This window comes from Bidens hawaiensis, unplaced genomic scaffold, assembly GCF_021521415.1.
Source record: "Bidens hawaiensis isolate Kalapana, Puna unplaced genomic scaffold, B.hawaiensis_p1.1 tig00007270_1, whole genome shotgun sequence".
Classification (NCBI taxonomy): domain Eukaryota; kingdom Viridiplantae; phylum Streptophyta; class Magnoliopsida; order Asterales; family Asteraceae; genus Bidens; species Bidens hawaiensis.
Window position 1 is genome coordinate 880,336 of NW_027491503.1, and position 22,920 is coordinate 903,255.

Sequence of the window (22,920 nt, forward strand, 5' to 3'; positions counted from 1 at the left end):
ATGCGTCGAAAGATGCAGGTGTTGAGCTACCAAGAACTACTCAAGCTCTTGGAACTTCCACAACTCAGGGGGAGTCGACATCTGCAGCTGGTGGTGATAATGTGGTGGTGGTGGACGTAGAGGAGATGGATGATGTTTTGGTTGGTGATGATGATGTATTGCCAAGTGATGTGATAGAGAAGATTGGAGAAGATATTGTGATTGATACAGAGATAGAAGAGGGAGAGATAGTAGAAGAGAATGTGGAGCATGAGATACCAGATGTTGAGAAAGCAGGTTTGAGTGAACAGATTGGAAGCGATGAGTCTGAATGGGAAGAGCAGCCTAGGTGGAAGGAAGGCTATGCTCAGTGGTTCGTCAAAACGAAGAAACCGGCGGTCCCTACAATGTTTAAGAAGAGTTACAACATTAAAGGCTATGCTGAAGCGAAGAAAGGGATTATATGCTGGATCTATGATGAGCAGTTGAGGCTCTTCGTGATTAAAAGGTATGACGGTGTTCAGTATTTTAAAAGAATGTTAAGATCGTTGAATACACTGCCGGAATGTGAAGTGAAAGACTTAGCCAGATTGGGGTTAATCAATCGAAGTGATGATAATATGGCTAGAGTCATTGGGAAAATTGTATGGAAAGAGAGTATAAAAGAGAAGAAGTTTGAGCTGTTGAAGCCACAAAAGGGAAAACTTGTTGAAGACAAGGATAGAGGTTTGAGAGCTGATGGAAAGCCTTGGATGGTCATGAAGTATAAACCGATCCGGTGTTTAAAAGAAGTACCGATGAAGCTTATGCCCAAGGATGTGCTTAAAGACCTAAAGTGGTGGTTTGTAGATTGTGAGACAGCTGAGGCGGTGATGGAAGACGAGGATGAGCAAGAGGTACTAAGAGTTTACGATCCGATGCATTTGGTAAACTTATCGCAAGCTGATCTGCAGGTGCTCAATGAGAAGAAAATCTTTTATATTCCTGCTTGGAAAGACGAAGCGAGGAAATATCAAAGAGTTGTGTCGGTTTGTGTTAGAGAAGGAGTGTATGCGTGAAGATACAAGGTTGAAGATTATATGACACGTGTTTGAAGCTAAAGAGGTGAAGCTACTGCCAAGGGGGAGTCTGTTGGTGCATGATGTCAGTAGTTCAGTGTCTAGTGTCTGTAATCACGTTTGTAATATTTTATGTTTTGTATAAGCGAAGTTGCTAACAAGTTCGCTGATATGGGCGAACTTGTTAGTCAAGCGAAGTTAGTGACAACTTCGCCTGAACATGCCAGGCGAAGTTGTCGTGATTATATAAGCCATCTGTTACGGCTTAAAATCATTAATTCAGTTTTCGTGTATTCGAGTCAGAGAGAGTCTGTAATCAAGTGATCTTCGTATCACGTGTTTAAGGTTGGTATACAACGTGTTTGATTATCGTGTGTTAATCGTATTGTTTTCTATACTCGTAACGTCTTACATAGGGATTCCGCACCTGCGTAGTACGCGATATCTCGTGTAGATCCGGCTGGGAACCTACACCTCTCCAACCCGAATTATAAGAATTAAAAGAATTAGGATTTCGGTTCGGATTGTTAACATAGTTTACAACCTCCTCCTGGAAACCTACAGGGCACTGAACGGTTTCATGCCCTCCTCTACAGATCTCGCACAACTTACTCTTCACCTGCAGGTCCTTCACAATCTTCGTTAACGCCTCAACTTGTGCCGCGAGGGCGGTGCTCGTGTCGACTGAATGTCTACCGCGTGATAAAGCGTCGACGGTTTTGGTGCTCTTAGAAGGTGGACACTGGTATCCACTCATGGCTAAACCGTTAAATAAGGCAATGCACTCATCGGTATCCTTTGTCGTCAATAAGTTGCCTCCTGCAGCAGTGTCAAGCATATTCTGAGTCGCGTACTTCACTCCGTTATAGAAGTTTTCAACAACCGCCCAGTCCTGCAAGCCGTGGTTCGAACATAAAGCAAGTAGGTTTTTGAATCTCTCCCACGCCTCGTAGAAACTCTCAGTGTCCGCCATCTGGAAAGAATGAATCTGGTTACGCAAACAAGCGGCCTTAGCCGGAGGATCGTATTTTTCCAGGAACTGGGTCTGCATTGCGGCCCAAGTAGAAATGGATCCCTGTGGGAGGGACTCAAGCCACAGACTCGCCTGATCAACGAGTGAGAACGGAAAGATGCGGAGTTTGATGGCGTCTTCGGATACGTTGTCAAGATGAAACGTGTCGCAAATACGTGCGATGCGAGTGAGATGTGAATGCGGGTTTTCGTGGAGCAACCCATGAAATTGAGCAGAATGGGAAATGGTGTTCAGAACGTTCGATGGAATCTGCCAGGTTGTTTGAACTCCTATAGCTGGTGGAGCAATGCTGGATCTCGCGCCAGCATCGACCGGACGGGCCCGGTCTGCACTGTCCTCCTCGGTGGTGCGTCGGCCATAATCCTATCCCTAACGATGGGTTCAGATAAAGTAGGAGAAGAGAATGTATTACCGACGGATGTAGATGAACTAGAAGACGGTTTTGTACGACGTCTCTCAAGAAGCTCTCTCTCTGGTTCGGGAAATCCTTCAACTTCTGGTGGTCCTAGAGATCGAGTACGTCGCATACAACTATTTAAAATAAATAAAAGAAATTATAATTATCTAAACTATTTTAAACTATCAAACAAAACAATTAAGAAAACAAATAGTAAATAAGGCAAGTCCTAACTCGAGTCGTTCTTAAAACGCTTCAAACCGTGTCCCCGGCAACGGCGCCAAAAACTTAATGTGTGAAAATGTATAATATAAATAAAGAACGAATCATAATTAAGCTTTAAATTTATTAAAACGAAAATCCTATAGAAACCACACAAAACCGGCAAGTGTACCGATCATAAATAGTATAGCATCAAGGAAGTCCGGATGTCGAACTCAAAGACACGTGAAAACGTTTATGATTAAGAAAACTCTAACCAAGACTTACCAAAATAATATTTATTTAATTTTTAAGATTTTATTTAACTACTTAAATTAATTTAACTAAACGAAAACGTTTGACAAAATACTTTTAGAAAACTTTGACTTAAATTCAATATGTAAAAACGTCTACCTAGGAATGAATCATGTTGACAGAAATAACAAGACAATGGATTGAAAATATTCACGACACCGGTTATAAAAGATGACACAACCAAAACTTGTTTTAAGAAAGTCAAATTGCCTCTCAGTCTCTCTAACAATCTCTAACTTATTTTAGTTGATTTTAAAGAATAAACCGGAAAAACAATTATTAACGTGTTCAATTGCCGACTCTCCTCTCGGTCTCCTCGACACACTATCCTAATGGAAACGAATACTACATCACCAAGGATAGAGGAACAATTTAACTTAACCCAAATTAAACCAACTAATTGCATGTAAACACTCAAACTCGACAAGACAAAAACCCGCTCTCGCGCGGTCTTAATTCTAACAAGTAAAAGCAACGAGACAATATTACTTCTTATCACCTCTCGGTCTCAAAGAAGGTGTATTCTAACTGAATTTAGATGATTATATTACCCACTTATCCCTACGGTTGTACTTCCCGCAAATAAACCCGAAACACCAAGTCAAGAGTTTAACAAGCAATCAATTAACCAAAACTAATTCAATTAACTAATGCAAGAGGATTATAAGCAATAACAAATAAAACACAGCCATCATACACAATCTAATTTACGGTTTAGTTAAACTTTACATCAATAATTCAAGTCTTGAACATTAACAATCCATTAAACAAGTCTAAACTACTCAACAATCATCTATCCTAGGTAGAACAAGCAAATTTAGCTACTCATTACTTTTGGACAGCCATGCATACTTAAGAAAAACACCATAAACATCATCATAAACATTATAAAACTCATTCAAGATCCAAACACAATCAATTATAAGTCAAACTATCAACCAATTGCAAAACAATTCAAATCAAAAGACCAAATTAATAAAGTTAGGGTTCTTGAACAATAATTAAAGTTTAAGGATGAATTACTATCAAGTATGGCTGATATTTATGATTGTTTGAAGCCCCTAGCTGCTGCCCAAGATCACCTCTTCCTTCTCCAGCCGTCACAGCCCCTCAGCCGCCTCCTTCTTCTCTTTTTTTCTTTCCTTTTTCCGGCTGCTACAGTTGCTGCGATCTGCAGCTTTGAAGAAGTTAGGGTTTTAGGTTTTTTTCTTTGTATTTTCGGGATTAGTAGCTGGATAATGGCTGAATTCCTTTGTTATTAACTTAATATAATATAATATAAGGCTTTTAAGATGTGGGCTTGGGTCGGGCCTTGACTTATAAGTTTGAAACTTGAACAATTAAGCCCCTAGAATCTTCCAATTTGCCTCTTTTTTCACCATCTTATATAAACCTACAAATAAACAATCAACTTTGTAAAATCAAACATAAACAAACCATAAAACTTAATAATTATACTAAAAAGCAATTAAAACATGATAAAAATGATACGGAAAGTAAGTGTGTTTCACTACACATCAATCTGCATAGGACAGATATGTCAGATCACCGTTGGCACGTAAGACGGCCCATCTTTTGCTATCTTGGTGCCATTTTGCATAGAGAATTGGAGCATCATCGTGGTACGGCTTTGACCTCCATCTCAAGCTCACCATGCAGCTTACAATGTAGTACTTGATACACTTCTTTGACTTTCTTTGAGCAGACTTGGCATCGGGAGCAACAACGAGTTCTTTATCAGCATGCTCTGCATTCTCCCTTACCGGAGTATCCGGGTTAGGCGAGAGTTGATGTCGTCATCACTATCAAATTTATTTTCTTCCACGGCTTTTGGAACTGATGAGCTGATACCTGCAGCAGAACAAACATTAAAATAGAAGCAATTTCAGCCTCAACTGCAGCGTCAGTCTCACGTGTCTTAACAACCTCGCTTAGCGGTTCGTCATCTCCCGCCTTATTTCTAGTGGCATCACCATCACCACTGTCATCACCATTTCCACCATCACCACCACAACCTTCGTCAAAGCTATCGTACTCATGATCATCATCATCGTTCTCATCATCCTCATCTTCCTCATTCTAATCATTGTCACCATCATCATCATCGTATCAGTCTATTCCTCATCATCACCATTATTGTCACCTCTATCACCTTTTTGAACAACAGGTTGTTATTGAACAAAAGGAACCAACACAGTTGTGATAGAAGCACTTACTTGTTCTCCTGTGGTAGGAACAACAAGTGGGGAACTTGTGGAGCTGACCTGCCCGGTTGTGACGGCAGGAGTAGCCATGAGTTCTCACAACGGTTCCAACAACCTGTGGAGGCTCATCAACATTTGCCTTCACACATGAACCTCTTGCATCAACATCTTTCCTAGCTTCACCAGTGTATAGGAAACCATGTATGTTTCCACTCTTTAATAACCCACCTCTTGAGCCCAGAGCTCAAAGTCAATCCATACTCGATAAAGTGTGGAGTCTAATTTCCTCCTAAATTTGCTTGCAAAGTTAGAGGAGGAGGGAAGATCAATCTCCAACTTAGAGATCCTTGACTCAAGTCTTTCTAATCCATCCTGTTGGTCAGCATTCCTCAATGAGTTCTGATTAATTAACTCTTGTTGACTGTTGATTATGTGCTGCAACATCTCGGTCCACTCTTTCTAACTCACAATCAAGGCATTATCTAAGTCCTTTTATTCTTGTAAAGTAGCCACTCGATCATCCAGAGCGTCACATTGTCTAGTAACCTCTTCATTAATTGCTTGTTGATCTTTCATGAACTTGATCAACAAAAGTTAATGCTTTGCTCTATTTTCATTTCTTCCTCCAGTGCCTTAATCCTATCGAGGACAAGATCTTTAAACACTGGTGACTTCTTTGACATGCCACTTGAAATGGGAGTGGCAGCTATGATAGGGCTCTTTTGGGTTGAGGGAGGTGTGGTTGATATGGTTGAGTGTGGTGTGGTTGGTATAGACATGGTTAGGTAAGGGTTAGGAAGGATGTTGTTAAGGCTAAAGGTAGGCTGGTAGGCTGAGTTGTGGTTTGTAAGGTTGATGTGGTGGTTTGGGATTGTGTGGAAGATGAGAATGTAGAGGTCCAAACTGATTTTCCTATAATCGGTGAAGTAAATTGATATGTGGGTGAGGTAACAGGTAATGTGGTCCTAGGTGGTGATAAGGCTTGGTATTGGGTGGTTAAAGGTATGTTTTCAAATATTGAGGGTAAAGGTTCGTCTAGTTGGGTTGGTGAGGTTTCGGGAGGTGTAATGGGTTCGTCTCTAAGTGACGGTGTTTTTGTTTTGGGCTTTGGTTTGGTTTTGAGGATAATTCTAGGTTTGGTTTTTGATTGGGATTTGGAGGGGAGGGTGATTTGGATTTGGGCTTGGTTTGGGTCTTTGGTGAGGTTGAGGTTTGGGCTTTAGTGAATTTTGATTTGTTTGGCTTGGAGGGCTTCTAAGGTTTTGGCTAGGGTGGTGGGTGATCCTATGTGTGGGTCAGGTAGGGTGGTTGTTTGAGGTGTGGCGGTTTGTACGGCCAATGACTCACTAATCATAGCTGCAGTCAAAGGAAATTTTACCTTAATAGAAGGCAATTTGGAAGAAGGATACTTCTTAGAATCCTTTGATTTCCTTGAGCGCTTCAACGAACGCTCTAGCTCCTCTTCTTCTTCCTATTCTGTAGTAGTAGCAGCAACAGTCTTCTTTGAGGATTCTCCAGCTTTCCTCTTACCCTTGTCGTGCTTGTGCTTTGATCTGTGTTCAATCACGATATCTGCTTCAGGTTCAGCCTCATGCTCCTCAGCAGGTTCATCAACAGGCTCATCATGTTCCTCCTCGTCATCTCCACCATCATCACCATGAACTTCATCACCATCATCATGATCATCATCACCATTATCTCCTTCATCCTCAGTTTCTGTATCTTCACTATCAGTCTTAGTTTCAGGAAACTGACCAAGCTTTACCCCAGGCTCAACTCCCTTGTATTTGTACAAACTTCTCCCAGTAGGCTCAAGAATAGCCTTCAATGCAGTCTGTCGAACCATCTTCACGTGATACCACTCGGATGATTCAACAAAGTTTCCCTCATCATCAACTCCATGTATATTGTCTTGGGGGTGTCTGGAAGCAGATAATCCAAGATTAATTGAAAGAATCTCGGATACATCATGCGTATGTTCTTAGAAAGCACATTCATTTGCATGTACTTGAAGAACAACCTTGAATAGTTTACTTCCTATTGTGTGTCAAGCACAACATTACCCCGACCCAATCAACATTTAGCTTGTCAAAGCCACGCTTCTGTGATGACAAGTAGTTGGCAACTATGTGAAAAAGAAGCTTCCAATAGACGGGAAGATTCTTCTTCTCACAAGTACTCCACTTTACATCGTACCCAATCTCCTCCAAATACCCCACAATATCTTCCTTAGAGAACGTGGTAAATGGGTCAACAACATCATCTTTTATCTTCAAGGTTTTACGTATGACTTCTTCATTCACTACCACATCCTGTCCATCTATCTTTGAGGTGATCTCAAGACCATTCTTCACAGTCTTTGCCTTGGTCCAACATTTTTCAACCCCCGAGCTATGAGTCTCAGGATCAGCAGTAATTGCATAAGATGGTAGACAACCCCGTAGACCCTTGATCATTGATATAAAGACTTTGTACTTCCTTTTCTTGTGGATTTCCAAGGGACAAGGGATGTTATGACCCTATAATACACAGAAGAAACATTAGTGTTTTTAATTTAGTATTCAAGTTACAAAAAGTATATACAAAGTAGATAAGATAAATTAAGGATAAAGAAAAAAATAAAAATAAAAATAAAAAATAAAGCTTTACAAGAATTCATATACAATTTGGAATTGTATCATGAAAACTGTCTAAGTGCTGGATAATCGAATCGAATGACATGAGGATTTAATATTAGTTTGTATGTATAATAAAAAATATTTCAATTTCCAAGTAATCGAATCAAATTCATAGTTAATTTAGAAATGTGAACATTTGAAAATTCGACAAGTATAAACTAATCTAATTGAATCTGAATATGATCTAATCTAGTTATAGATTAATATAATCGAATGTATATTCGATTAGATAATTTATTAGACAGATTATATTAGATTAGATTTAATAAAGAAAAAATACAAGTGTCATTTGATCTAATCGAATGTAGAATCTTAATCTAATCGATTAATGATCTAATCGAATGGTGATTCGATTAGATTAGACAATCAATTCGATTTGACTAGAACTCTCAATTCGATTAGAATATCCTTAGAATAATAACAGTTTGTCCAAAACCTTTCTAATCGAATGATGATTCGATTACATTGTCCTATATATGTTTTTCTGAAACTTTCTTTTCTAATCGAATGGACATTCGATCACTTTGTCCTTGAAGTGATTTCAGACATTTCTTTTCTAGTCGAATGGTCATTCGATCACTTGGTACTTGACAGATTTCATATAAGGTAGTTGTCCAATCGAATGGTCATTCGATCACATTGTACTTAACATATATTTCAGAGTTGATGTTCTAATCGAATAGCCATTCGATTACATTCTTATTTTTGTTCTTATCGGATCTCAATTCGATTACACAGTCCTTGACATATATTTTCTTCAATCTTTCTAATCGAATCCAAATTCAATTACATGTCCTTTAACCAGTTTTCACCAACGACATCTAATCGAATCCCAATTCGATTACACAGTTCAAATATCTAAATCGTCCATTTATCAAAACCTTAACATTTTCTGGGTTCATGAACACCCTATGAACTTCTGGGTATCCAAAAGTCATATTCAAACCCTTTTTCTGGGTTTATTAACCCCAAATAGAACCGATAAACCCTAAAAACTCAAAACTGTACAAAACTTTATAAAAACTTAATTAAATCAACACACAAGGTCCTAAAGGTATCGTGAACAAGAATATAATAACAATCTTGACAAAGAAAAAATAAAAAGACCTAATTGGTCATGAACAGTTCCATCAGAAACCGTTCTTGATCCTAAAAACACGATTTAAGATGAAAACATGAAAAATATTATACCACAAGAGGCGGATTCATGAAGTCGGTGGGAGACGGTGGATTGAGAGAAAAAGTAAGAGAGAGAAAAAAATGTGGATAAGGTTTGAGATTATGAAATGAAAGATATTTTAAATTGACTTACTTATAGGGTCAGCCTATCTTGCGATAGGGTCAAAACATCTCGATTTATAAACAATTTTACACTCTCAACCCCCGAACTTTGAAAATATTTACAAATTTAAACCCGCAAAATGTTTACCCTCCGAATCCAAACACTTTAAATATATACACTATATATTTTTTACCGGGTCAACACTTAACAAACTTTGCAATGAAGACCTTGTTGTAAAAACATTAACCCGAAAAAAAACATTTAAAATAAAGACTAAAAACAAGTAAACATAAAGTAAAATTTAAAAATAAAAATAAAATTAAAAATAAATATAAACTAAAATTAAAAATATAATTAAAAGTTAATACATACTAAACTGGTTTTAAGATGTAAACAAAACAGAAGAAAAAAAAAACTTAAAAAGAAAAATTAAAATGAATTTGAAGTAAAGATGAAATTAATATTATATTAATTACATTGATTTTAAAGTTAATTAATTTACATAATAAGAGATACGTATGTTTGGTGAGAAAGATCTCGACATGTAATCGTATTGTCTATAATGTCCTAGATCACACTTCTATTTGGATATTATTATGCCAAGAACCCAAAGTCGATTGTAGATATATTTTGTCAATATTAAACTTAACAAGTATTTTGATGTCAATGTGATACGTTAAGGTATTAATTAGGCATTGTACTTATGCGGTCTAATTTAACTCGACATGTTACAAACTCCATCATATCTCGGGTATAGTTTGTGTTTATCAGTATCACCCTGAATTGACTCTGACCCCTAATGATTGATCAAAACATTTTTGAGCTTATATAAATAATTTTGAAAACTTTCTTTCAAATAATTCTCAAAGGTTGAAAAATGGACTTACTAGCATACAGACTTACAAACCTTCATATACAGTGTTTAGGACTTACTTATTTGCCCCCACGTTACGTGGTTCTAATATACCCATTTTTGTTTGATATTTTATCAAAAAATTTTGTTGTTGATTTTAAATATTTTTGAGCATTTTGCAGTTTTTCTGCTTTAATAATTTTGATTTTCAATATTTTAATCTAAAGCAAGATTAATTTTTAAGGTGACCAATCACTAACGGGCTCGTGTATGACTGACTATTAACATTTTTGCCTTCATTGATATGACTTATTTTGGAGTCGGCAACCGCTTCATGAGAGTTTAACCACTAGCATAGGCATGTATTTTAGTTTATATCACTGTGACACTTACTCATTTGTCAAGCCTATCTACACATAAAACAATGATCTTGTTGGCTTTTGATCTACTCTTTTCATTTGATAGGATCATTAAAGACAATTTCTTATCAATTTCCAAATGTCAAATCAATTTCTCAAACTTTTTATAATTTTATATTATCCGACTCCCTCTAAGCAGGAGCTCCCTCTAAACGAGAGAATATATTTTTGAAACTTTTTCTAATTTTCTTAACGAAATTATAAAATAACAAAATATTTTTGGTAAATCAAATGACTCAATTTTGTTTTTCTTGATTAAAATGAAAATCTTTTTGGTGAGTTAAATTAACTCAATTTCCTTTAAAATTGTGACATATTTTAAAATATTTACAATTTTATATAAAAAAGATAAAAATTAATCTATTGTAAATAAGATAAAATAGAATAAAATAAAATAAAATAAACCAAAATAAGATAAAGTAAAATAAAATAAGTAAACTAAAATAAAATAAAGTAACATAAGATAAAAATAAAATAAAATAAAGTAAAATAAAATAGAGTAAAGTAAAATAAAATAAAATAATATAAAATAAAGTAAAAAAAAAGTAAATAGAAATTTTGGAAAAATAAAAATAAAAACAAAATTAAGAATTAAAATAAAATAATAAAAAAACTTAATTTTGATTAAATGAGATAATGCACAATGACTCAACCATGTATAAAAATCGGACATGAACAAAGGCTTTTGTAAACAGGTCTGCAAAGTTGCAATCGGTGTGAACCCTTTCAATGGTAACAAGTTTCCGGTCATAACAATCACGAATGAAATTCATTCGGATGTCGATTTGTTTAATCTTTGAGTGTCGGACCGGGTTTTTAACAATACAAGTTGCTGCCTCTTTATCATACTTAATGGGGGTGTTAAAGAAATTCAAACCGTAATCCAGCAGCTAATGCTGGATCCATATCACTTGTGAACAGCAAGCATAAGCGGCAATGTATTCTGCTTCAGCAGTGGAGGTGGACACGGTGACTAGTTTCTTGCATTGCCTGGAGATCAACCTATCACCCAGGAACTGACATCCACCCGATGTTGACTTTCGATCAAGATTACATCCCTCATAATCAATGTCGATGTAAGCATGCAATACCGTAGGGGAGTCTTTGGGATACCAAAGACCTAATCAAGGTTTTCCCTTTAGATATCAAAAAAATACGCTTTACAACAATTAGGTGGGATTCTTTTGGATTACAATGATATCTAGCACACTGACAGACAGGGAACATGATGTCCGACCTACTGGCAGTGAGATACATCAGGGAGCCGATCATGGATCTATAAAGATGTTGATCAACTGGAGTTCCTGATGAATCTGGAGCAAGCACAGGTCTGGTAGCAATCGAAGTAAGGAAGGGAGTTGAATCCTTAAAACCAAATTTTTGGACGATGTCACGAACGTATTTTTCTTGATAATATAAAATCCCTTCTGCCTTTTGTTCAACTTGAAAACCCAGAAAGAAAGTCGTCTCCCCCAATGAGCTCATCTTAAACCGACTTTGCATGACCTCGACAAACTCTCTACACAGTTTATCAGATGTAGATTCAAAGATAATATCATCAACATACACTTGGACCAGTATCTGATCACCCTTTACATTCTTGATAAAGAGCGTTTGATCGATAACTCCTCTTCTATAGCCATTCTTTAACAAGTGTTCTGCTATGGTAGTATTCCAAGCGCGAGGTGCCTGGTGAAGGCCATAAAGAGCTTTATCAAGATGGTAAATGTAATTTAGACGATCAGGAACCTCAAAACCTGGTGGTTGATTCACATAGATTTATTCCTTCACCTTTCCATACAAGAAAGCAGTCTTTACATCCATTTGATACACTTTGAAATTCATGTACGATGCATAGGCCAGAAAGAGACGGATTGCCTCGAGCCTAGTCACAGGTTCATAAGTTGCATCATAATCAAGACCTTCACGTTGAGAGATACCTTGCACAACCAATCTTGCTTTGTTTCTAATAATCACCCCTTATCATCTTTCCTGTTCCTGAAAAACCATTCGTCCCAATAGGTCTCTTGTTCCCTAGCATCTTGACCAACCTCCAAACATGAAGCTTCTTGAACTGTAACAGCTCATCTTGCATAGCTTCAACCCATGTGTTTTCCTTCAGGGCCACTCTGTAGTCCTTCGGTTCGACTTGCGAAATAAAACACGCAAAAGGACATTTGTTAATAGTACCGGATTTGCTTCTTGTTTGGATGCCAGCAGATGGAGAACCGATGATGTTCTCTGTGGGATGACTTTGATGGATGGGTAACTGAGGAGTATCATCAACAATGGTGACAGGATCTGCTTGAAGATTGTCAGTCTGATACTCTATGGGTTGAAAAATGCGAGGAGCATTGTCAAGAACATCAGTAACTGATTGAATAGAGTCAGGTTGGTCAACTCTATGTTCTTGCGCAATTTGTTCTTCCCAGAGATGTTCACCATATGGAATAACAGTTACATTGATGGGAGTTGATGTAGTATTGTCAAATTAACCAGTGACATGATCTTCGGTGGTAGGAGCAACTTGAACTGTTTCTTCTTGAGAGGGATGTGTGGCAATAAATTCTACCATGCTTGGAGCTGCTTGAATGTCTACCACGGGTTCAGTCTGGTGTTGTTCCACATTGTGAGCTGACTGAAAGGAGTCATATGAATCGGTGTTACATACATCTTCAACTTCAACCATATCAGTTGAATCAGCAGATTGAGGAGCAGGATTGTTAACGACTTGATTAATCTCTGGCAGGGGTTCAGCTGGTGGTGCAACATGTGGTACTATTCTGTTGGAAGGCTCAGCAGGTAGACTCACTTCAAACAAACTATTGATAATGGATTGAATCAATAGAGGCTTGGGTAAAGAAGATGGAACTTGAGTGGTTGCAGGTGGTGGAGTATACATGCCACGAAACCGTTTGAACAGGTAATCATAGTCAAACAACCAATCTGGTCCCGTGCGTGGATCAGTAACATTAAGCTTTTGCCATTCAACATTAAATGATTCCACGATCAGCTTGGTCTTCTTATTACAGAAAAGATAAGCGGTTTTGTTAGCAGCATACCAAAAAAAGAACACTCATCTGCCTTTTCAGCGAATTTTGGAACAGGCTGAGAACCAGTATGGAGCAGGGTGCAGGGACATCCAAATGTCTTAAAGTAGTTGACTTGCGGCTTTATCTTGTAGTAGACTTCATATGGAGTCTTCTTCAAGCGCTTATTCATGATCACACGGTTCTGAATGAAACAAGCAGCAGTGATTGCTTCACCCCATAATAACAAAGGAAGCTTGGAATCTGACAACATTGTTCTTGTAGCTTCAATAAATGTTTGATTTCGATGTTCAGCTGCACCATTTTGTTGTGGAGTGTAAGGTGCACTGAAGTGGCGTTCTATTCAATATGAACTGCATAAGTCATTTATAGTTCGATTGCAAAACTCCATTCAGTGGTTTCTTCTTATACACTTCACCTTCATGTCTGTCTGCCTCTCCATGAGTGTAATGAACTTGATAAAAAACTGAGCGGTTTCATCCTTGTGCCCTAAAAGGAATGTCCAGCTGAAATGAAAGAAATCATCAGTAATCAAAAGACAATGGGCTTTTCGGCCGATTGCCAATGGATGGATATGACCAAATAAATCCATGTGTAACAGCTGAAGAATGGTATCTATGGAGTTAATCATCTTGGGCCTGTGAGGGAGCTTGTGTTGCTTGCATTTAGAGCATGAAAGAAATTTTTCAATGCAAGAGAAAGATTTAATAGGCAATCCCCTCACATGCTCACATTTGACTAATTTGTTAAGTTTTTGAAATTTACATGGCTAAGACTTTAATGCCATAGAGATGAGTCATTCCGAGGCCTTAGATATTAAACATGAAGCGGTCCTACGTGAGTAAGAGCTATTCATATCCAATATATATGCATCATTGTGCCTCGAAGTACGCATTAATATCCATTTGTCTGGGACTTTGAAACCTGGTTTGAGAATCAAGCATTCATTCTCAGTGAATAAAGTGGAGTATTGTCATTACTGATTTGTGAGACACTTAGCAGATTGTGTTTTAGTTGTTCCACCAAATTGACGTCATCAAACGTCAGGATCCCATTTGACACTCTTCCATATTTTGTGATGTTACCTCCCACATCTCCAGCGAAGGAAAAGTGTCCACCATTAAACTATTTAACGTCGAACATCAAGGACTCATCTCCCGTCATGTGTCGGGTGCAGCCACTGTCTAGGTACCATAAACTGTTGACAGACCTTCTTTACTAACCCTACACACATTAACAATTAATTAGACCTGGGCTCCTGAGACTTAGTAGTCTCGGGAAGGTATAACACTGAGTTACCATCTTTTATTGCCGTGTCATCAATTATGAAGTTTTTTGACGTGTCAGAATCAGAAGAACAGTCCTTAGGAATCCATGCACGTATAGATTTCCTGGTTTTGAAAGATTTTCTATATTTTCTTCTTCTTGGTTTTAAAACAAAATCCTTAGATTTTCCAATCCTTGGATTCCTTTTCTGATTTCTTTTTGGTGAATTCCTTGACTTTTCAGTCTTAGAATTCCTTTTTTTCTCTCTCCTTTTTGGTTATCAGAAAGGCGGTTTACTGTTTTCTTAATTCTGGATCTCACATCCATTTCACTGGCAGAGCTATCATATCTATCATTTCTTGTTCTTGAGCCTGGTGTAGCTCTGGAACGAAATTTATTAAACTGACTGTTCATTTCATATTGCTTTCTATGCCAGTTCTTGCAATGTCTAGCAAGGTGAGATGGGTTACCACATACATAACAAAGCCTTTTTCTGTTATCCCTATAGAACTCATCAGAACTATGATACATGTGTTGTGGAGAATATGGTGATGCTTGGAACCGAAAAAACAAGTAATCTGATTTATAACCCCGATCATCAAAAATATTTGAGTAGAATGAATTGATATAATATTTTTTATGACTCCCGTTGTAGCTATTATCAAATTGATTAAATAGTTGAGGATGATAAAGTTGACTTGTTGATTGATAATTTTTTTATGTGGTGGTACATATTTACTTGAGGCACTTAGTTATTCATTTTCAAAACAATTTTATTTAACTATATCTCACTCTACTTTACAATTTCTTGATGAACAACTAGGTTCGTTTGTCTAAACAGACACCTCTTCTTGCACATTTCTATTATAAATAATCTCATCAAAAACAGTTTCACAATCACTATTAGAAGTGGAAACATCATTTTCATTCATCATTAAAAGAAGTGCCAACATTAACACTCTTACAAGATACATGATTGTTCAAAACATTTTCAAAGTATTATTATTACAGACAGGGTTATCAATTGATGATTTTAGATTCACATATGAATCAAAAAGTGAATTTAAAATCCTTTTGCCTCCAAAACCCTTGTTCGTTTCCACACAATCACTTTATTCTACACGGCCTGTCGAAGAATATGAACTACCATTCAAACTAATTGATGGAAGAATTGGATCAACAGTCTTTGGAACAACAAGAACAAATGTCTTTGGTTTTGGCACGTGACCAATACCATAGAACATTTCATCCTCAGGTGGGGTATTGAAACTAAAGTGAGGAAGACTAATATAGTTATCATTAAAAAGGAGGTGGAACAGCAGTATGGTCATAGCCTATTCCAATCTTTATTTTCACCACAATTTGTGCCCCAATTATTCCATTAAGCTTATCAGAAGCTGCCTCAAATTTGTCAACGGCTAATTTCCTTTCTAGCTCTAATTTGTCAATTTTAGCATTTAACTCAACAACACGTCTTTCGTGGTGTTTAGCTAGTTTTTCAGCTTGGAAAAGTTTTTCATTCATTTTAGCCATATCATTATTATGAGTTTTAATCCTAGTGGCATAAATCTTTTCTTTTTTCCTTTGATCATCGTTCTGGCATCTAAGGCTATGATTTTCATCTATAATGGCAGCATTATGAGTTCTATAGTGCATAAATTTATCAATACAAGCATGTGAGCAAAGTTTTTGTACCTTGGGAATGAGTGAGGTAGGTGCAGGTGCTCTAGCAGCAGGGCTTGATGAGGTGCTTGCTTGATCACTAAAGGACATTCCATCAAAGGTCAGAGGATTCTTCAGCTATTCAAATTGGCCATCCTCCCAATCTGGTTGAGTTGCTTCAGCTGTTCTTGTAATTATGGCCTTTGAGCTCAACTCGAAGTTTCCTTTGGATGAGCTTCATTGACCAATTATTGGGATTCTTGACTTCTAGGAGTTACTTGGAACGGTCCTCTTGTCATGTCTCTTAGCACTTTCATTGATAGACATCTCGGTGATCTTGATGTCGTTAACAGCCATTGGTGGATTGGTGCATTCCCTAGAAACGTGACCTGATTCATTGCAGTTGTAGCAACGCAGCTTGTCCTTCTCAAACCCAATGTTATTGCCGTCAGAATCTTTAAAACTGTTCTTTCCATACTTTTCATGAAATTTGAAGCTCGGTGAACATCCATGGGCATCTGGTACTTGATGTCCATTATCTTGAGATCCTTCTTGTTGATCTCAGGAAGATCTCCTTGCTCAAAGGAAGGAGGAAACAACTTTCCTTGTAATAACTCCTCATGGCTTGACATAAAGGCATGAAACAGTGCCACATTCGAGTCATCAACTGAGATGGTTTAAGGTACATAGTGAGCTTGATTGCTAGTTGGTTTCTTGATCCTATGAGCCTTTAAGGCTTGTGAAACGGATTTGTCAATGGCATCTTGAAATGAACTTGAGCTTGATGGTGCTTGAGGTGCAGCAGTGGTCTTAAAGGCAGAATTAGCAGTGTGAACAGCAGGGTGTGCTGGACTCAGAAATGTTGTGCTTAGACCTGATTCAGTAGCTATTCTTGCTTGAGTGAGAGAACTAATATGATTACCCATCCTTAGTTTGTCATCCATTTCAAATGACTTGATAATGAAAGTCAAGTCAGAAAGGGAGGTAATTTGGAGGTTAGTAGTTCTCTTGATTGTGATAACACTACTGTTCCAGGCATATGGAAGGGAGTTAAGCAACTTGTCATTGATTTCAACTTGGCCATAGTCAACTTCAACACTCTTGATCTTAGTAATCAATGTTTCAAATCTATGAATGAGATTCGCAATAGATTCTCCTTGTTATGATTGAACATGTTGAATTCACCCTTCAACATTCCCTTCTTATTGTTTTTCATCTCAGTATTTCCTTCAAACTTGCTAATCAAAGCATCCCAGTGACCCTTGGCAGTAGTATAATCTCTCAAGGTTTGAGCAATTTCACGTGAGAGGCAAACGCTAAGAACACCAAAAGCGTTTTGATCATCACTAAAATTCTTCCTATCATTGTCATCATAGGCGGTTACAGGCTTAGGAACTTGACCATTAGGAGTAGTAGTCATGGGATTGTATGGACCTTGCTCAATGGGTCTAAGAAGATTGTAATCAAGAATTCTCATGTAATTCTTAAACAACCATTTGAATTCTTCAAATTCATTGTCCCAATTTAGTAGCTTTGGAGGCTTAGTTGTAGTTCCGGCCTTGTTCTCAAAGATCATGTAATTTTTCACAGCTTCATTTCTAACTTCCTCACTTGTACCAACCATTGCTTAAAAAACTTAAAGATCAAACACAAACACAACAAATTCTGCTTGAAAAACACAAGTATAGAGTAATTTAATCGAATTCAATGTATTTGAATACAAGGTAATCGAATGGAGATTACCTTATGAGAAAATGATTAAGTATGAAGTAATCGAATGGCTTGACAATCTAATCGAATGGATGAATATAATCGAATTAGATTATAATCTAATCAAATGGTCTAATCTAATCGAATGGCGATTCGATTAGGTTATGATTTGATTAAAATGTAATATGGACTCGATTCGATTACAATTGAGATTCGAATAGAACACTTTGAGATTCGATTAGATTAAGCAGACTTGATTTGATTCGATTAATCTTGAATTCGATTAGATTGCAACTTGAACTCGATTCGAATAGGAGATTCGATATGAATACAGGCTGGTTCGAATCAGTTAGAAACTGTAGTTGTGGAAAGTACAAAAGGAACTTTTTGCCACGTTTTCCAAGATTTCCTTTTTCAGGGTGTCACCTCAATCACTTTTGACACTTTATAGATCTAACAAACATCCATATTTTAACACTTTTAAGCATCAAATTTTGAATCTTTGAAGATTTAACTCTTGAATCTTCAACAAACAACATACAAACTTTTAAACCAAAGCATAAACACACAAAATTATGGACTTATGAACACTTTTTCTTCACTTAAGGCACCCGTAACCCACAAAACTTCTTGAAAATCCGTCTTCAACTCAAACAAGACCAAAATCCAAGGTTGTGACCCAAGATCTACAACTAGTAGAGCCCGAAATCTCTAATACCAATTGTAGGTCCCTTGACCGGATCTAACAATACAACAACTAGTCTACTTGGATCAACCTCTACACTAGCTAGCGGAAATAACTAGTGAGGACCGAGATCTCAGATCTTGTTTGGTTATTATTTCTGTGAGGGTATGAGAGGGAAGAGAGAGTTTTGAGAGTTAGAATAAGATAATATTTGACAAAATTTGTATGAGTAACACATACTATATATAGTGTGTATACTCATACACTAACTATACATTATTCACTGCCCAATGGGCTCCAAAATACATGGCCTTGCGCCCAAACATACATATAAACAAAGTCTAACTAGCTAAAATTACATAAATGACACATTGAATACAAATACGAAAGACTTAGTACAAAATGGGCCTAACAGTTTGTTTATTAACTTTTCTTTTTAGAACGGAAACTTTCTTTTTTGCAATCTTCGATTTAGAGAGTCTCGTTGCCATACTCTACCCAGACCATGTTTTCATAACCGGGCTGACGTTGGTTTCATAGTTTGGCTTGTTATTTTATTCATCAAATGGCTTCAAAGTTTGGCCTGGTTAAAAAAAATTCATTAAAAAATCATCAAACAAGTAATCTACCACATATAATTACTCCAGTTATAGTTACAAAACTTAATCAAATTCAAAATAGGTGATTCCAAAGTCCAAGTTGATTCTTTGAAAATCTAAATTCGTAATATTCAATATTTATCCATCTTGATTCATTCTAAACCTAGTTTTTCATTTCCGATTGTTAATCAACTATCAATTTCAATTCCGTTCCAATTCATATTTCATCATCGGTTTTGCTACTCGGAATCAGTTTTAGATTTGCATCTCTTCATTAATCAAGTTCAGTTCTGTTATAACTATTTTCAAATATTATTTTTTTATTCACAAGGTTCAATATCATATTTCTTTTGAATTTGCAAGTTTATGTTAAATATTGTAACGTACCAATTAAAGTACGTAAATTATTTTAAGTTACTAAAGGGTTCCTTGAATATTTTGTGTAGGTGGTCGATGATAGCTAGTCATCTACCCGGGCGTACAGATAATGAGATTAAAAATCATTGGCACACTCGTCTAAGTCGCCAGAGTTATCGTTTCAGGAAAAAAAAGAAGACAAACACATCAATAGATATAGCCAACTTGGTTAATCAAAAGAAAAAAAGAGTTGGTCGTGTTAGTCGCAAACTCGCAAAAAAGTATAACAAGAGTGGAGTTTTCGAAAGTAGTAAGTCACCTTCTTTATCAACCATCAAAAAATCAAGCGCACCAACAACGATGATCAACACACAAGGGGATACGAATGTGGAGGATCATTTGAGTTTTGCGATGAAAAATATGAAAGAAAGTGAAGTTTATGATAATGTTAATAGTGATGAGTTGAAGACAAATTGGGTTGAGTTTCAAGATATTGAACAATTTAACATTGATTATTTTTTAATAGGTGAAACTATGAATTCAGTTGGAGCATCAAGCTTCTATGATGAAGACCAGATAGAACAATGGTTGACAGAATTTAATGTTGAAAATCATAAGAAAAATGAGAGGACTGTTGATGATAGAGAAGATGAAAACTTGAGCCTAAATTCTTCAAAAACAATCGAAATTTGTTATGACAAGAATGTGAAGGATTGTTCAAATTTTGTTGCAAATTATACTAAAGAAAATCAAGTTCATGATAATGTTATTAGTAATGAGTTGGAGTCGAATCCGTTAATTAGGTTTCAAGGCGATGAATTGTCCAACATCGATTATTATTGGGAAAGTGAAGCTACTGGTTCAAATGCAATTTTGATCATCCATGATCAAGATCAAATAGAAATATGGTTGTCAAAAACTGAAGTTGAAAATCTTATGAAAAATGAGAGGAATATTGATGAAAGAGAAGATGAGAGGAATGATGAAGAGAGAGAAGATGAAAACCCGAACTTAAGTTGTTTAAAAACAATGGGGTTCGGTTATGATGACGCTGAATGGGATGTAAATGTTGACATTACAAAGTTTGATATGTGTGATGAAGAAGATGGCATGTTGGTTTCATTATGGGAAGATGTCAATCTTTAAGCACAACAAGTATAAGGTTGTGTAGCCAGCCAACAACCCATGATCGGACTAGTGGCGATTCCAAGAATAATTTTCAAGGTTGATAGAAATTTTATAATGCATGATTTCGGTCCGGGTAGGTCATATGATAAAAGGGTAAAATCAAATTCATTATGTTCTACATAACAAAAATATGTTAGTCGTCATGTAATACCCGTTAACTTGTGAGTCGTTCTAAAAATAAAAGATTGTTTATAATATTCTTGGTTTGAATAATATAGTTAGGGCTAGGGTGGTCATGGGCTTAATTATGAGCTTGAATGTGGATCATTAGTATAAATACCAGCCTTTAACCCTTATACAAGCTTCTCTCAAACTCTCTCAAATATCTAAGTATCAAGAAGGAAATTCTATCAGATTTCTTTCTGCAAGAATCAAGTGAGAATCAAGATCTAGCCTTAAAGGAAGAAGCAAGAATCAGTTTTGAACCCAACAATACTACCCTATTTGCTGATGAATAATGCATAGACCAAAGTTTTATAAGAAAAAAAAAAAGAAAATTTTAACTATAACAATTTATCTTCAAGTATTTGGTCTTTTTTGTAGTTTCTTTGACTGTAACTATAACACCCCTTAATCCAACCACATTTTTTGTGATTTAAACTTAAACAATGATAGTGTATAGTATATACGTGGTTACCCCCACAAGATATATAGTAAACGTGTACCACTATGTTTCTATATGTCTACATCTTCATACGTGACAATTAGTAATATATGTTAACGGACGTTGACACAATCTTAGCCCAACTACGTTATTGAGGCCAATGAGATAAAACACAATTGAGCTTTAACATATGGCTTGCCATTCTGATTTCTTTAACACCCAATTATACACATTCATAAACATCCTTTTATACACTTTGAATTTGAAGATATATATAAAAGTAAAGATATTTGTTTATACCAAATTACAATGTGTTAGGCCTATTTTGTTATTATTCTTTTGTATTTATTTGTACTTGAACGTTTATGTAAGTTAGCTAGTCGGTTTGTCTTTACTTGTATGTTTGGGCCGTGTAGTTTGGAGCCCATTGGGCCGTTCATAATAAAAGATAGCATGGCATTGCATCACCTATTTAAGGTGAAGCATGCACATGCTAACATAACCTTTTGCACTTTGTCTAACATTATCCTTATCACAAACTCTCTTTTTCTCCTTTCTCTCTTCAACCCTCACGGTAATAACAAACCAAACAATTATCCGAGATCTCGGTTCCTCACTAGTGATTTCCGCTAGCTAGTGTTGAGATTGATCCAAGTAGACTAGTTGTTGTGTTGTTTAATTCGTCCATAGGACCTACAATTAGTATCAGAGCTTTTGGTCTCTACTAGTTGTGGATCTTGGGTCATAACCTTAGATTTTGGTCTTGTTTGTGTTAAAGACGAACTTTTAAAGTGTTTAGTGGGTTACCAAAAGTTGAAGTTAAAGTGATTAAAAGTTCAACATTTTGGTGTTGAAGTGTGCAAAATGGATGTTTCTTTGATCCATAATAAGCCAAAGTGATTTATGTGACTTCCTTATAAGGGAAAAAGGTGTAAAAGTAACCAGAAAGTATAATATGTACTTTCCTAATGTTCAATCTGATCAAATCGATTCAAAGGTTCTCTAATCGATTCTCTTGTAATCGAATCGAATCTTCAAATAATCTAATCGAATTCAAAAGTGATCGAATCGAGTCTGACCTAATCGAATCCTTAAGTAATCTAATCGAATTTCAGAAGTAATCAAATCGAGTTCAGATTCAATTCTAATCGAATCACAACCTAATATAATCGAATAGCCATTCGATTAAATTAGACCATTCGATTAGACTAGAATCTTATTCGATTAGATTCATCCATTCTATTAGATCTTTGTGTCATTCGATTACTTTATACTTAAAAAAAATTCATAGAAGCTGCTTAGTCATTCGATTACTTGCCTATTCGATTACTTTGTATTTGATTACTTTGAACTTTTTGTTTTTCAACAGAATCTATTTGA

The 22,920-nt window shown here is 36.4% G+C and overlaps 1 pseudogene; it reads left to right on the forward strand.

The window, feature by feature from the left end:
* Positions 1–20,894, forward strand: part of LOC143634881 (uncharacterized) — a 42,650-nt pseudogene extending 21,756 nt beyond the window's left edge.
* Positions 20,895–22,920: the final 2,026 nt, after the last annotated feature.